The sequence below is a fragment of the Sapajus apella genome, unplaced genomic scaffold (assembly GCF_009761245.1).
Source record: "Sapajus apella isolate SASKATOON/1434 unplaced genomic scaffold, GSC_monkey_1.0 scaffold6, whole genome shotgun sequence".
In the NCBI taxonomy this organism is placed as follows: Eukaryota; Metazoa; Chordata; class Mammalia; order Primates; family Cebidae; genus Sapajus; species Sapajus apella.
The window spans coordinates 21430969-21445486 of NW_022436946.1; the positions used below are offsets into that span (position 1 = coordinate 21430969).

The 14518-nt window shown below is 36.6% G+C and overlaps 1 pseudogene; it reads left to right on the plus strand.

The window, feature by feature from the left end:
* Nucleotides 1-11608: 11608 nt before the first annotated feature.
* On the plus strand, nucleotides 11609-12599 carry LOC116549033 (annotated as a pseudogene).
* Nucleotides 12600-14518: the final 1919 nt, after the last annotated feature.

Consider the following 14518-nt stretch of genomic DNA (forward strand, 5'->3'; position numbering starts at 1 on the left):
CTATGGGGACACACTAGAAACAAATGTAAGATTTTATTCTCATTTCAAAGCCCATATGAATTTAAAGTCTTGGTTTATTAGATTCTTTCATTCAGCATTAATTATGGCAGGTTATCTAGAGGCAGGGTAAAGTGTAGTCAGGAGAAGGGCAAAAACTGGGGGAAACAATTTAAAATGTTAGGGAAATGGATACACAGAGGTATCAAGAGAATGGACATAAATATTATAAACTGGGAGTTGTAGAGGCCCCAGCAAACAGCTTCTAGATGATCAATAGAAATGCAAGGGGAAAAGCAAAATGTGAGATCAAACAGGGAGGCTCTGAGAAATTTTCAGGAGAGCCAAAGAAATGGAGAAAGTGGAGAGACCAGGCGAGACCCACAGCCAGGTGTGGACCCTGGGCTGAGGCAGCTTGTTCTGGTGATGCTAGTTCTTGAGTTCGTTGTCCCCCTGCTGAGAATGAATGAGCCATGGCAAGGTACCATGTAGACTAAGAACAAACGGCATTAACCAGGAGTGAATCAGTGGGGAAGGGCAGGAGAGAAGATGCTGCAGCTGAGTTCATCTGAATGGTTAGCAGGGGCACAAAAGTGGTATTGCAATATATTTTGCAAGTCGAGAGGCCAAAATATTTTTGATGAAAATACCATTAGTTTTTACAAATGATGGACTGAAAAATTGTTCTTAAAACATTTGAGGACAAAGAGACCCATTTGTAAGCCCAAAATGTTAAAGCTTGCTAGGACTTTCCTTCTGCAGCTTTGCAACTGCCTTAGGACTTGCTTTCTGGATCATTTCCTGACCTTCACTAGCTTCATGCTACCCAAACAGACCAAAACTGCAGCATACTAGGGCGTCACACGAAGTAAATATTGGGTCAGGCATCCACAGGTACTTTGCCCATTTCCTAAATTGTACCTTTATGTTTTATTACAGTTACTTTGTGCCTTATCTATTAATCTGTCTTGCAACACAGCTAGGATTGCTAAATACAGGGAAAGGGGATTCTAACATCCTTTGTAAAATATGGCAATGCTTAACTAAGTATATTTTCAATTCCATGCACGAGTCTATTTAATTATGGTATTCCTTTTATAAGTTAGGTTAAACATAATATTATTTTATTCAAATAATGTACTTAACTACTTTGAAAATCTATACCTCAATGAGTTTCTAGGAGAGCTCTCTAAAACTAACCCATTCACTAATAATGTGGTCCCAAAATAACTTCTTTATTTTAATAAAAGGAAGTATTTTTGTCACCTCTGGTAACTTGCATGGTACTTTTGGGAATTATGATGTAAGAATTTCTTTCCCTGTGTGCAAACCTCTAACTACAGGTTACTGCACTTGTCTTGGGGCTTCTGGCTGGCTTCTTACAGATTCTATGTACTGTCTTTCGTCCTTTTGGATCCTGTCACTGCCTTCTCTTTTCCTTCCTTTTCATGGTATCTTCTCAGTTCTGGAATCTCTTTTTGGTTGCTTTTTCCCCTTTGTATAAAATGTTGTCTCATTCTTTGAGCATTTCAAAAGCCCTCCCCAGTGACTTGAATTTGAAGAAAGCTACAGGGTGTACTCAGTGGAAAGCTTAGAATGACAGTGAAATCCCTAAACAGGGACTACTCTTTCTGAATAGGGAAACCTAAAAATAAAAACTGTCTGCAGCTGGGACAGTGTGCCAAGACAACTATCACTGAAATGCAGAGGAAATCCAAAACATAAATAAAAAACAACCTTGCTAGAAAGGACTCAAGTGTTAAATTGGTGCCAAGGTAGAAACACGGAAAAGGCCAACTTCATCGTATTTGGTTTAACATCCACAGGTAGCTTGATGTGGTGGAAGTTTGCTTCGTCCAAGAAATGTCACCCCAAGAATTCAAGGATACCCAGGAAGAAGCTCTAGGACAGCTTAACTCCTTGAAAACAACTGAAGGTCCCTAGGCATCTCTCTTTGATTTTCTTCTTTGTATACAAGGATGCTTGATTTTTTATTGACAGTTTTTTTTCACCAGCAAGTCTTTCGAGTAGTTTGCTTCAATTCTGAATTTCTCCCCCTCCTTCTTTCATTCTTTTGTGAACCACAACTTCACAGAATCCCCACTTTTTGCTCCTTTAATCACTCTCTACCTGCTATTTCAGCAAATTTTGACCTCCAGTTGAATTCTGCCTGACATACTTGCATAGTTTCTCTTCTTTTGTTCTTTTTAGCTTACGACATACCCTGGGTTATTACTTGTTGCAAGACTGGGCAAATCCCTAATCTAAATTTAGTAGCTACACCTAGGCTGCCAAAAACATTCAAATATAAACTTTAAAAAACACCATACAAATGTGTGGCTAATGCTGTTAAAAATTCACGTTCTCCTCCTCAGCGGGAACATCCATGCTGCTGGGCAATTCTATGTGTTCCTCTTTTAGCTCCCTCAACTATAAGGCACGGATATTATTTCAACATTTTGCAAAGCTTTGCAACCCTCTTCATCCATCTATGCCCTATTTTTTTCTTAGAATATGCCTTTGTATAAAGGAAAGTGAGGCTCTCTGTAGCACACTAGACTACAAATTATTTCTATCTACATGGTACATCAACCTCCTTTCTATCAGCCTCAGTGAAAAAGCACTCTTTCTAGTGCATTTTATTTGGTCACCCAGTTCCTGGCTTTCCTTCAGATCACAGTACCATGCTTATTTCTCTTAATTTAGCAGGAAAAACAGTCTCTCAAACATAGATTCCTTTTTAACTACCTTCTTTGCTTTCTCCTTTCTTTGCTGTTAGAAAGAATAGCCTTCACTTACCATCTTCACTTCCCCACTCACTTCCCTAAATTCATATTAAATATAATTTTTTAAATCATCATTAAAGTAATGCTTAAACCCATTTTTAAATATCTACATTGGAAAATACTAATTTCCAGACATCTCTGCACGCTCCCCCATTCTGCTACTCTTTGGACCCTCTTTTTAGCTCCTTAGGCCAACAGAGCACTGTCATTTTAATGTTTCTCTTCACCACTGGATGCATTTTTTATTGCCTCATTTGCATAGGTTGATTCTCCAGTTTTTAATAGAGGGGATGGGCATTCTGAGTTCTCATTTCTCTGAAGATGTTGCTGTTTTTAACCTCACACTTGACTGAGAGGTGATCTGGGTCTGATTCAGTGATGAACAGCAGTTGCCCTGAGAATTTTGAAGGCACTACTCCACTATCTCTAGCATCTAATCTTACTACTGAGAATTTCAGTGGTTTTCCAATGAGATTTTAATGGTATTCATTTATATGGTCAATTTTGAGGTTGATTTTTGTATAAAAATTTTCCAACGTACACAAAAGTTGCACAAACAGCAGAAAGAATTTTTTCCTGAACTATCTGAGAATAAATTATCAACCTAAAGCCTCAACACCCTGACTACTTTAGTGTGTATTTCCTATGAACAAAGACAGTTAACATTCTTTTACAATAATAAAATGCAGCCATCAGAATCAGAAGATTAACACTGATGCAATACTATCATTTAACTCTTTTAACTCTTTAGGCTACCTCTTTGAATCCTATTCAAGTCTGACCAGTTGTTCCAACAGGACATATATTTAAAAGTTCCAGTTTAAGCCAAGCGCAGTGGCTAATCCCAGCCACTTGAGGGAAGATCACTTGAGGTCAGGAGTTCAAGACCAGCCTGGCCAACATGGTGAAACCCCATCTCTACTAAAAATACAAAAATGATCCAGGCTTGGTGGTGGGTGCCTGTAATCCAAGCTACTCAGGAGGCTAAGGCAGGAGAATCACTTAAACCCAGGAGATGGAGGTTTCAGTGAGCTGAGATTGCACCACTGCACTTCATCCTGGGTGATAGAGTGAGACTCCATCTCAAAAAAAAAAAAAAAAAAAAACTTCAATTCAGAATCACCCTTTGCAGGTCCCTTTAGTCTTCTTAGTCAAAAACAACTCTTTGGCTTTTCCCTGACTTTTATAACCTTGACACTATTGTACAGGACAGGTCAGTCATTTTGTGGAGTTTCCCTCACATTGGGTTGTCTGATGTTTCCTCATGATTAGATTCAGGATACACACTTTTGGCAGGAATACCACAGAAGTGGTACTGCAGCCTTCTTGGTACAATAGTTTTTAAATGCATGGTACATATATTCCCATTCTTTTATTTTTAAGTATTTCTGGGTCATTACATTAGAAGTGTACTCATGTAGACAACACATAGCTGTTGTTGAACTATGAAGAGAAATCTGTGCTCATCCTTATCTGTTTTTCCTCTGGCTGGTAGGGCTTAACTCATTTGTTATAAAAATAGTAACGCATTTGTCATCTATAGGCCAATCTGTAAAAATAATTGTTTTACATGTTTAGTCCAGTTTTCAAATTATGTACAGAAAGAGGGCAATTCTATATTAGTTACTACCTCATGGAAGAAAATGAATTTGCCATTTAATTTCTCAAATTCTTATATGTTATACTTTCATTATCATTCACTTCAAAATGTTTTTTAATATTTCTTGAGATTTCAGCTTTGGACCAGATATTAATATTATTTAGAGTTGATTATTTTCAAAAATTTCAGACTTTCCTAGGCATCTTATTTTTTTCTAATTGACATCCATTGTGGTTAGAGATTATAGTTCAGAATCCTGCAAGCAATACTACAAGGTTTTAAAATTTATTTAGACATGTTTTAGCACATCAACTACATTGGTGAATGTTCTATGTTCACTTAAAAAGAATGTATATTCTGCAGTTGTTGAATGTATTCTGTTGATGTTAGCTAGCTGAGAGTATCTGATATTTTTGTTCTGATATCCCATACAGTTACTGATTCCTTTGTCTAGTTGTTCTACATTAATGAGAGAAAGTGATAAAAATTATTGAAATTGCCTATTTCATTTTTTGCTTCTCTCAAGTTTTGTGGGTTTTTTTTTTTCATTAAATTTGAAGCTCTGTTATTAGTACATACACATATATAATTTGTTTTAGTTTTTTTTAATTTTGTGGGTACACAGTAGATGTATGTATTTATGGAGTACATGAGATGTTTTGATACAGGCACGCAATGCGAAATAAGCACATCATAGAGAATGTGTTATCCAACCCCTCAAGCATTTATCCTTTGAATTACAAATGATCCAAATATACTGTTTTTATTTTTAAATGCACAGTTATTTTAAAATGCACAATTATGTTAGTACTGACTATAGTTACCCTGTGATGCTATCAAATAGCAGGTCTTATTCATTCTTTCTAACTACAATTTTTGGACCCACTTTTCATTCTCTGCTTCCCTCCCAGCCTCACATTACTCATCCCAGCCTCTGGTAACCATTCTTCTACTCTCTGTGTTCCTAAGTTTAATTGTTTTGATTTTTAAATCCCATAAATTGGTGAGAACATATGATGTTTGTCTTTCTATGTCTGGTTTATTTCACTTAATGTAATGATCTCCGGTTCTATTCATGTTGTTACAAATGACTGAATCTCATTTTTATGGCTGAATAGTACTCTGATGTCTATATGTGCCACATTTTCTTTATCCATTCATTTGTTAACGGACACTTAGGTTGCTTCCAAATCTTACCTATTGTAAACAGTGCGGCAATAAACATATGAATGTAAATGTCTTTGATATACTGATATCCTTTCTTTTGGCTATGTACCCAGAAGTGGGATTGCCAGATGATATGGTAGCTCAATTTTTGTTGTTTTGAGGAACCTCCAAACTGTTCACTGTAGTGGTTGTAGTAATTTACATTCCCACCAACAGTGTACAAAGATTCCCTTTTTTCCACATCCTCGCCAGCATTCATTATTGCCCATCTTTTGGATAAAAGCCATTTTAACTAGGGTGAGATGATATCTTGCTGCAGTTTTGATTTACATTTCTCTGATGATCAATGACGTTAAGCATATTTTATATGCCTGTTTGCCATTGGTATGTCTTCTTTTGAGAAATGTCTATGCAAATCTTTTGCCCATTTTTGATTAGATTATTAATCTTTTTATAGAAAAAATTTTATAGAAAAATATTTCTTTTTATAGAAAAAAATTGAGCTCCTTATATATTCTGTTTGTTAATCCTTTTTCAGATGAGAAGTTTGCAAATATTTTCTCTCATTCTGTGGGTTATCTCTTCACTTTCTTGATTGTATGCTCTGCTGTGTGGAAGCTTTTTAACTTGATGTCATTCCATTTGTCCATTTTTGCTTTGTTTACCTATGCTTTTTGGGTATTGGTCAAGATATTTTTGCCCAGACCAATGTCCTAGAGATCCTCCCCAAAGTTTTCTTGTAGTACTTTCAGATTTTGAGGTCTAAATTTAAGTGTTTAATCCATTTTGATTTGATTTTTGTATATGGTGAGAGATAGAGGTCTAGTTTCAGTTTTCTGCCTATGAAGATCCAGCTTTCCCTGCACCATTTATTGAAGAGACTGTCCTTTCCCCAGGGTAAGTTATTGACACTTTTGTCAAAAATGAGTTCACTGTAGGTGTATGGATTTGTTTCTGGGGTTCTCTATTCCTTTCCATTGGTTTATGTGTCTGTTCTTACGCCAGTACCATGCTGTTTGGTTACTACAGCTCTATAGCATAATTTGAAGTCAGGTAATGTGATTCCTCCAGTGTTTTTTGTTTTGTTTCGTTTTGTTTTTTGCTTAGGATAGATTTGGCTATTCTGTGTGTTCTGTGGTTCCATATAAATTTTAGGATTTTTTTTTTCTATTTCTGTAAAGAATGTCATTGGTATTTTGATAGGGATTGCATTTAATCTGTAGATTGATTTGGATAATGTGAATATTTTAACAATATTAATTCTTCTAATTCATGAATATATTTTTCCATTTTTTTGTGTCCTCTTCAATTTCTTTTATCAGTGTTTTATAGTTCACAGAGATCTTTCATTTCTTTGGTTAATTCCTAGGTATTTAATTGTATGTGTGGCTATTGCAAATGGGGTTACAATTTTATTCCTTTTTCACATTGTTTACTGTTAGCATATAGAAATGCTATTCATTTTTGTATGTTGATTTTGTACCCTGCAATTTCACTGAATTTGCTTATCAATTTCAATAGTTTTCTTATAGAGTCTGTAGGTTTTTCCAAATATAAGATCATATCATCTCAAGCAAGAATAATTTGACTTCCTCCTTTTCCATTTGGATGCCCTTTATATTTTTCTCTTGTCTAATTGCTCTAGCTAGGACTTCCAATACTATGTTGAGTAACAGTGGCAACAGTGGGCATCTTTGTCGTGTTCCAGATCTTAGAGGAAAGGCCTTCAGTTCTTCCCCATTCAGTATTATACTAGCTATTGGTCTGATGTATATGGCTTTTATTGTGTTGACGTATGTTCCTTCCATCCCCAGTTTTTTTAGAGTTTATGTCACGCAGTGATGTTGAATTTTATTAAATGCTTTTTCAGCATCAGTTGAAATGATCATATAGTTTTTGTCCTTCATTTTATTTATATGATGTATCACATTGATTGGTTTGCATATGTTGAACCATTCTTGCATCTTAGGGATAAATCTCATTTGGTCATGATGAATGATCTTTCTTATGTATTGTTGAATTCTGTTTGCTAATATTTTGTTGAGAATTTTTGTATCACTATTCATCAGATACATTGGCCAGTATTTTTCTCTTTTTTTAATGTGCTTTTGTCTGGTTTTGGTCTCAGAGTAACCACTGACTTTGTAGAATGAATTTGGAAGTGGTCCCTCCTCCTATATTTTTCAGAATGTTAATAGTATTATGAGTAGAATTGATATTAGTTATTTAAATGTTTGATTGAATTTAGTAATGAAGCCACCAAGTCTGAGGCTTCTCTTTACCAAGAGAATTTTTATTACAGCTTTAATCTTGTTACTTGTTATTGGTCTGTTCAGGTTTTGAATTTCTTCATGGTTCAATCTTGCTAAGTTGAATGTGTTTAGGAATTTGTCCATTTCTTCTAAATTTTCAAATTTATTGGCATATAGTTGCTCATTGTAGCCACTGATCCTTTGAATTTCTGGAGTATCAGTTGTAATGTCTTCTTTTTCAGTTCTGATTTTATTTATTTGGATTTTCTCTCATTTTCTTAGTCTGGCTAAAGGTTTGCCAATTTTGTTTAACTTAAAAAAAACCAATTAATTAAATATAATTTTTTATTTACCACGTATTTACCAAGCATTGGTGAAAAGTATTGGAAATATGGAGATCCAAGCACAGATCCTAAACTCTATAATCCACTTTTTCTTTTATTTTTTTCATTTCTAAGACTAGTCAAGTGAAGCAATGGAAGTAGAAAAGGAACTAAGAAATCTGTAACTGGTTGTGATCAATTAGTTGTAAACATCACTGTACCTAGGCTAGCCTCATCTACCCTCCTTGTCATCCCATGAAGAAACTCAGCTTCTCTCCCTCTGTTCCATGCTTTCATTTTTATTCCTTCTTAATGAAGACTTTGTCAATGAGAAGACAAAGCTAGATTCTTAAACATTTTATTTTTATTTCTTTAAATATTCAGTACATTTTGTCTAAAGGGAAAAAAATACATATCAGATTATTGTTCTTGCTTAACTTTGCTGATTCTTCCTCTGATCATATTTTGTGATTTGAAATCCAGACTCTCTGTCCTGTTATTATCCGGATAATATTAATTGGTCCCTACCTCACTGATATGCCTTTCTGTTTTACCCAGACTGCACTACTTGTCATTTTCCCTGAATTCATCCTTCAGTTTCCAGCCCTCTGGTTCTCCCTCTGTAGGGAGAGCACCTTAATCTGTTGACTACCTGGTAAAAAGCACCTGTGAACACTCAGTTCAAGCATCATCTGTACCTACAAGCCTTCTGGTTCACCACCTGCCTCCCAGATGGGAAAATTTCTACCTTCTGTTGGGCCTCCAGCACGTCCTGCATATTCTCTTGTCTTTGTTCTCTTAACATTTAAATGCACTTATTTGTTTACCTGACCTTTATGAGCATTTTTAGATCATAGAACACGCCTCTTTTCCTCTTTTTATTCCATGTTTCTCGCACAGTGCTGTCACTGGAAGACAGCGAATGAACAAATGACTAACTGACTGGACAAATGAAGGAAGGAAGAAATACAAAAGCTTGTATATGTTAAATTGTAGTGGATAATTTTAAGGTGATAAATATTGTAATAAGGAAGCTACATCTTAAACTCGAGAAGTTAAATTTAGATAAAAATATAGGGATTATCTTGAAAATGGGGTAAAAATTGACCAAAGATCCTGAGATTTCTAAATACAAATTGAACCCTGTGTACATATTTTTCTTAGGAAATATAGATTCACATGTAATCTATAAATGATCAGCACAGAATTTCCACACATATTTGACCAAGCAGAAGAGGCCAGATGAGAGAGATCAAGGGAAGGAATATCTTCTCCGGACAGATAAAATGCAAATGTGCTTAATCATCTCAGGAACTGATAGAGAAACTAGATTTAAATTCCTAAAAAATTTAAGTCTAAGGCATAGGGAAAAAAATAGTCTTTTAGAAATCAGTGTTTTAATGATGAATAATTTTGACCAATTAAAGTTTAGACTAATTGCTATGGTGATTTGGAAAAGAATGAAGCTAATGAGTTTCTGAATGTCAACTGCAATTTTTGAGTACTTTAAATTTGCAATCTTTTTATCTAATGGACAAAGCACTGAAGACTCCTTCTGAATGTATTCAAACTGCATTTTGGTTTTTACAGCTGTATTTTAGTATAGAAATTATATTTTACTCTAATATCCACTCAGCTTTTGTGAAGTAAAGTCTTAGAAAGTCTCCTTTAGGAGTGTCAAATCATACAATCTCTCAGGTTCCAAAAATAACTGCTCAACATTGCACAGGATAAGACTCTGGCCTGATGTACTAATCCTATGATCTAGAGGAAAATAGTCGACAGATTGCTTGACCTAGCATATCATTCAGATAACTCTGCTAGGAGCATTAGCCCTGCCATTTTTTCAACATAAATTTTTGATTCATGTCAATTATCAATTTTCACTGAAGGAAACTTTGAGGAGAATGCCTAAACATCCTGAATTTGCTATAGTTTAAATGTCTGCCTCAGGTAGACAGAAAGCAATCCTTTTATTTCATTTGCAGAGGCAAGTGACATTTTGTCTTTCTCTTCTTGCTTTTCTAAATATTAATTACTATAAATGTAAAAATATAGCACAACTACCTATACATTTAAAAATCTACTTCTGTCTAGACCTTTACCTGAAGATCAATAGTTAGAAATCCGTACAAACGATGTGCATACATAAATAATTGGTGTTTATCCTCACACTTTAGGATTTTGCTGTTCATTTGTTAGTACTGATGTCTACAGAGAAAGGAATGAAATGACACTACAAAGTCTAATGCATCAGTCACATGAGCCCAATCATATATGGGAGAGAAGTAATGAGCTGATTTTCCTCATTTTCCTGCCTGCATTTTCCTGTCTTGACTTTTTTTTAGTACCAAGGTAATATTTGATATCAGGGGAAAATGCACCAAAATATAAATATGAAAAGTAAAAAAAATAAGAGGCATCAAACCAAGGGTGACTTTCTGTGTCTGCATTTCAGATTCACCCTGCCAATTATTTCAGGCCCAGGAAACTCAGACACACAAAGTTCGCCTACTTCTACAAGTACATTATTTTCCCTTTAGTTGTCAGGATGTCAGACATGAAAATAAACACACAAAACTATATATATTTGCGATATTTTATTTAGTTAATGGTTTTTCTGTCCAACATTTGCTAAATCAAACTGTTGTAGAAAAATACCTGCCTTGTAATTTTGCTTTCTTTCTCTACCCTGCAGTTGAAAGACTAATGAGAAATACCACTAGTTCTGAGGCTTTTAGTTGACATATGTTGGACTGATTTAAGAGCTTTGACCTTTTCCTGTCTAGCCCAGGGGCACTGATCTATGAAATAAACTTTACTTGAGATATACACATACGCAATACAATTAGTTTAGGTGAGCGCTAGAGGGCATTAAATTTAACAAATGATATGTAGATAATGGTCCATATTATCTACAGATCTGTTAAGATCAATTACATCTAATTGTCAGTGTTTTACTATAAAGATTCATGTACTTTTTCCTCCATCAGTACTTGAGGAGAATACACAAGTTTTAAAGAAAAAATAGTACCTCTCTCCAGTAGTAGCTGGTCATTAGAGCAATAGTACATTTAAGTGATACCTCAGATTTCTCAACCTCGTAGCTCAGTATATAGAAAAATATTCAAAACATTTTTCTGTAAACATTTAAATAATTTTTAAAATATTATTCCATGAGGATCTGAATAATAATTTTGAATTTTAGAAACAGAAGAACTTTAAAGATTTTACAGACAAGACTCTTCCTTTGATAAAGGAGAAACAAGGCTCTGAGAGATGAAATGACCTGTCCAAGGTCAAACCTTGAGCTCCTAAAGAAGCCAGAAATAGACAACAAAGACTTCTGGTATGAGCTGTATTCATCAGGCTAACTCCTGTTGAGATATGAGATGTTTTCATTGTCTTTTAAAAATTTTTACTTTATTCCCATCAGTTTAAGTTTAGAAAAGCAGTCTTTAATGGATTATTTCCTCACCAACTCTCTGAAATACAAATTTTTATTTTCAAACTGCAGGATTTTCTTTTAAATAAAAAAGGTACTTTCTAAAGACTTACGGTTTTGTACATTATGAAAAAATAACTTCGCCTTAGTCATCCCACGCCCGCGGATTCCTCCTCCCTGGTAGCAGTGTCCTTGGCTGGCGTCAGAAAAATGGCTACCATCTTCCTAGTACATGAGAAGATCTGGTGTGACAAATTCAAACATGACGATGCAGAAAGGAAATTCTAGGAGCAGATGAATGGGCCTGTGGCCGGCCGTCCTGACAGAGCTTGGCCCCTGGGCCCTTCAGCGGCCCCAGTGGAGACCACGGCGAGCTCGTCATCCGGATCGCCCTTCGGAAGTGGAGAAGCAGAGCCTGCGCGGCCAATGCAGGAGCTGCAGCAGGCTGTCTCCAAGCTGGAGGCCCGGCAGAACATGCTGGAGAAGAGCTCGCCGGGCCACCGGGCCACAGCCCTGCAGATGCAGCACGTGTCTCCCATGCTCCAAGTAGAGCTCCCCTATACCCCGGAAGCCATCCACACCAGCAGAGGATGAGGAGGACAATGACACTGACCCGTTTGGCAGCGGTAATAAAGAGGAGGACAAGGAGGCAGTGCGGCTGTGGGAGGAGCAGCTGCAGCAGTACGCGGAGAAGGTCAAGAAGCCCGCGCAAGTGCCCAAGTCCTCCATCCTACTGGATGTCGAGCCTTGGGACGATGAGACAGACATGGCCCAACCAGAGGCATGTGTGCACTCCATCCAGATGGACCGGCTGGTGAGCGGGGCCTCCCAGCTGATGCCTGTTGCCTACGGTATTCGGAAGCTGCAGATTCAGTGTTTGGTGGAGGACCACAAGGTGGGGACAGATTTGTTGGAGGAGAAGATCACCAAGTTTGAGGAACATGTGCAGAGTGTCAACATCGCAGCTTTCAACAAGATTTGAAGTCTGAGTCTGTGTGTGTGTGTGTGTGTGTGTGTGTGTGTGTGTGTGTGTGCAGTTCATGAGGCCCACCACAATTAAAAACTGAGACTGGCAAAAAAGAAAAAATAGGAAAGGAAAGGGGAAAGGAAATGAAAAGAAAGTAAAGGAAAGGAAGAAGGAAGGAAGGAAAAGAAAGAAAGAGAAAGAAGGAAGAAAGAAAGGAAGGAAGGAAGAAAGGAAGGAAGGAAGAAAGGAAGGAAGACTTCAAATTTGGAAATTTTAGAAATTTAGAAATGCTTGTTGGTTTATATGTCACTTGAAAATTAATTTGTCGTTCAAGATGTTCATTCATCAAGGATTTAGGAGCACTTCATTAATTTCAGAAGTTTAGCCAGGTGCAGGGTGTAATCCCAGCACTTTGGAAGGCTGAGGTGGGATCACTTGAGCCCAGGAGCCAGAGACCAGCCTGGGCAATATGGTGAAACCCTCTCTCTACTAAAAATAGAAAAAAAAAACTAGCCAGGCATGGTGGCTGCACCTAGTCCCAATTACTTGGGAGGTTGAGGTGGGAGGATGGCTTGAGCATGGGAGGCGGAGGTTGCAGTGAGTGAGCTAAGATAGTTCCCCTGCACTTTAGCTTGGGAAACAAAGTGAGACCCTGTCTCAAAACAAAGAACAAGAAAAAGAAAAAGAAGCGAAGAGGAGAAGAGAAATGAAAACCAAAAAAGCCAAAAGTTTACATTCATGAATGAACCATTCATGTCTGGTGTTTTGTTTTGTTTTGTTTTTTCCTCCTCTCCTTTTTAAAGTCCGGTTTGTATTTGGTAACAAGTAGAAGATTAAAAACTTTGTTGGGTAACAGATCTTTTAAAAATAAGAAAGCAAATTACTACTCATCTTCTTCAGGTGTTTTTATGACATATTTAGAGAAGGGGTCCCAAATATTTATTTCTGTCAACTGACTTGGGCTCATTGGCTTCATTTGTGTAGTGTTCTTTTTTAAAAAAAATCCTGAAGGAAGCACTAAACATGGAAAGGAGCAATCAGTACCAGCCACTGCAGAAACATACCAAACTGTAAAGACCATCAACACTATGAAGAAACTGCATCAACTAATGGGCAAAACGACCAGCTAGCATCAAAATGGCAGGTTCAAATTCACACATAACAATATTAGCCTTAAATGTTAAATGGGCTAAATGCCCCAATCAAAAGACACAGATTGGCAAATTGGATAAAACGTCAAGACCCATCAGTGTCCTGTATTCAGGTAACCCATCTCACAGGCAAAGCCATACATAGGCTCAAAATAAAGGGATGGAGAAAGATTTACCAAGCAAATAGAGAGCAAAAAAAAAAGCAGGGGTTTGCAATCCTAGTCTCTGATAAAACAGACTTTAAACCAACAAAGATCAAAAGAGGCAAAGAAGGGCATTACATAATGGTAAAGAGATTAATGCAACAAGAAGAACTAACTATCCTAAATATATATGCACCCAATACAAGAGCACCCAGAAACATAAAGCAAGTTTGTAATGACCTACAAAGAGTCTTCAACACCCACACAATAATAGTGGGAGAATTTAAGACCCTACTGTCAGTTCTAGACAGATCAATGAGACAGAAAATTAACAAGGATATCCAGGACTTCAGCTCAGATCTGGACCAAGAGGATCTAATAGACATCTACAGAAATCTCCACCACAAAACCACAGAATATACATTATTCTCAGCATCACATTGCACTTACTCTAAAATTGACCACATCATTGGAAGTAAAGCACTCCTCAGCAAATGCAAAAGAATGAAATCATAACACACATTCTCTGAGACCACAGTGCAATCAAATTAGATCTCAAGGTTATGAAACTCACTCAAAACTGCACAACTACATGGCAACTAAACAACCTGCTCCTGAATGACTACTGGATAAATAATAAAATGAAAGCAGATATAAAGATGTTCTTTGGAACCAACGAGAATGAAG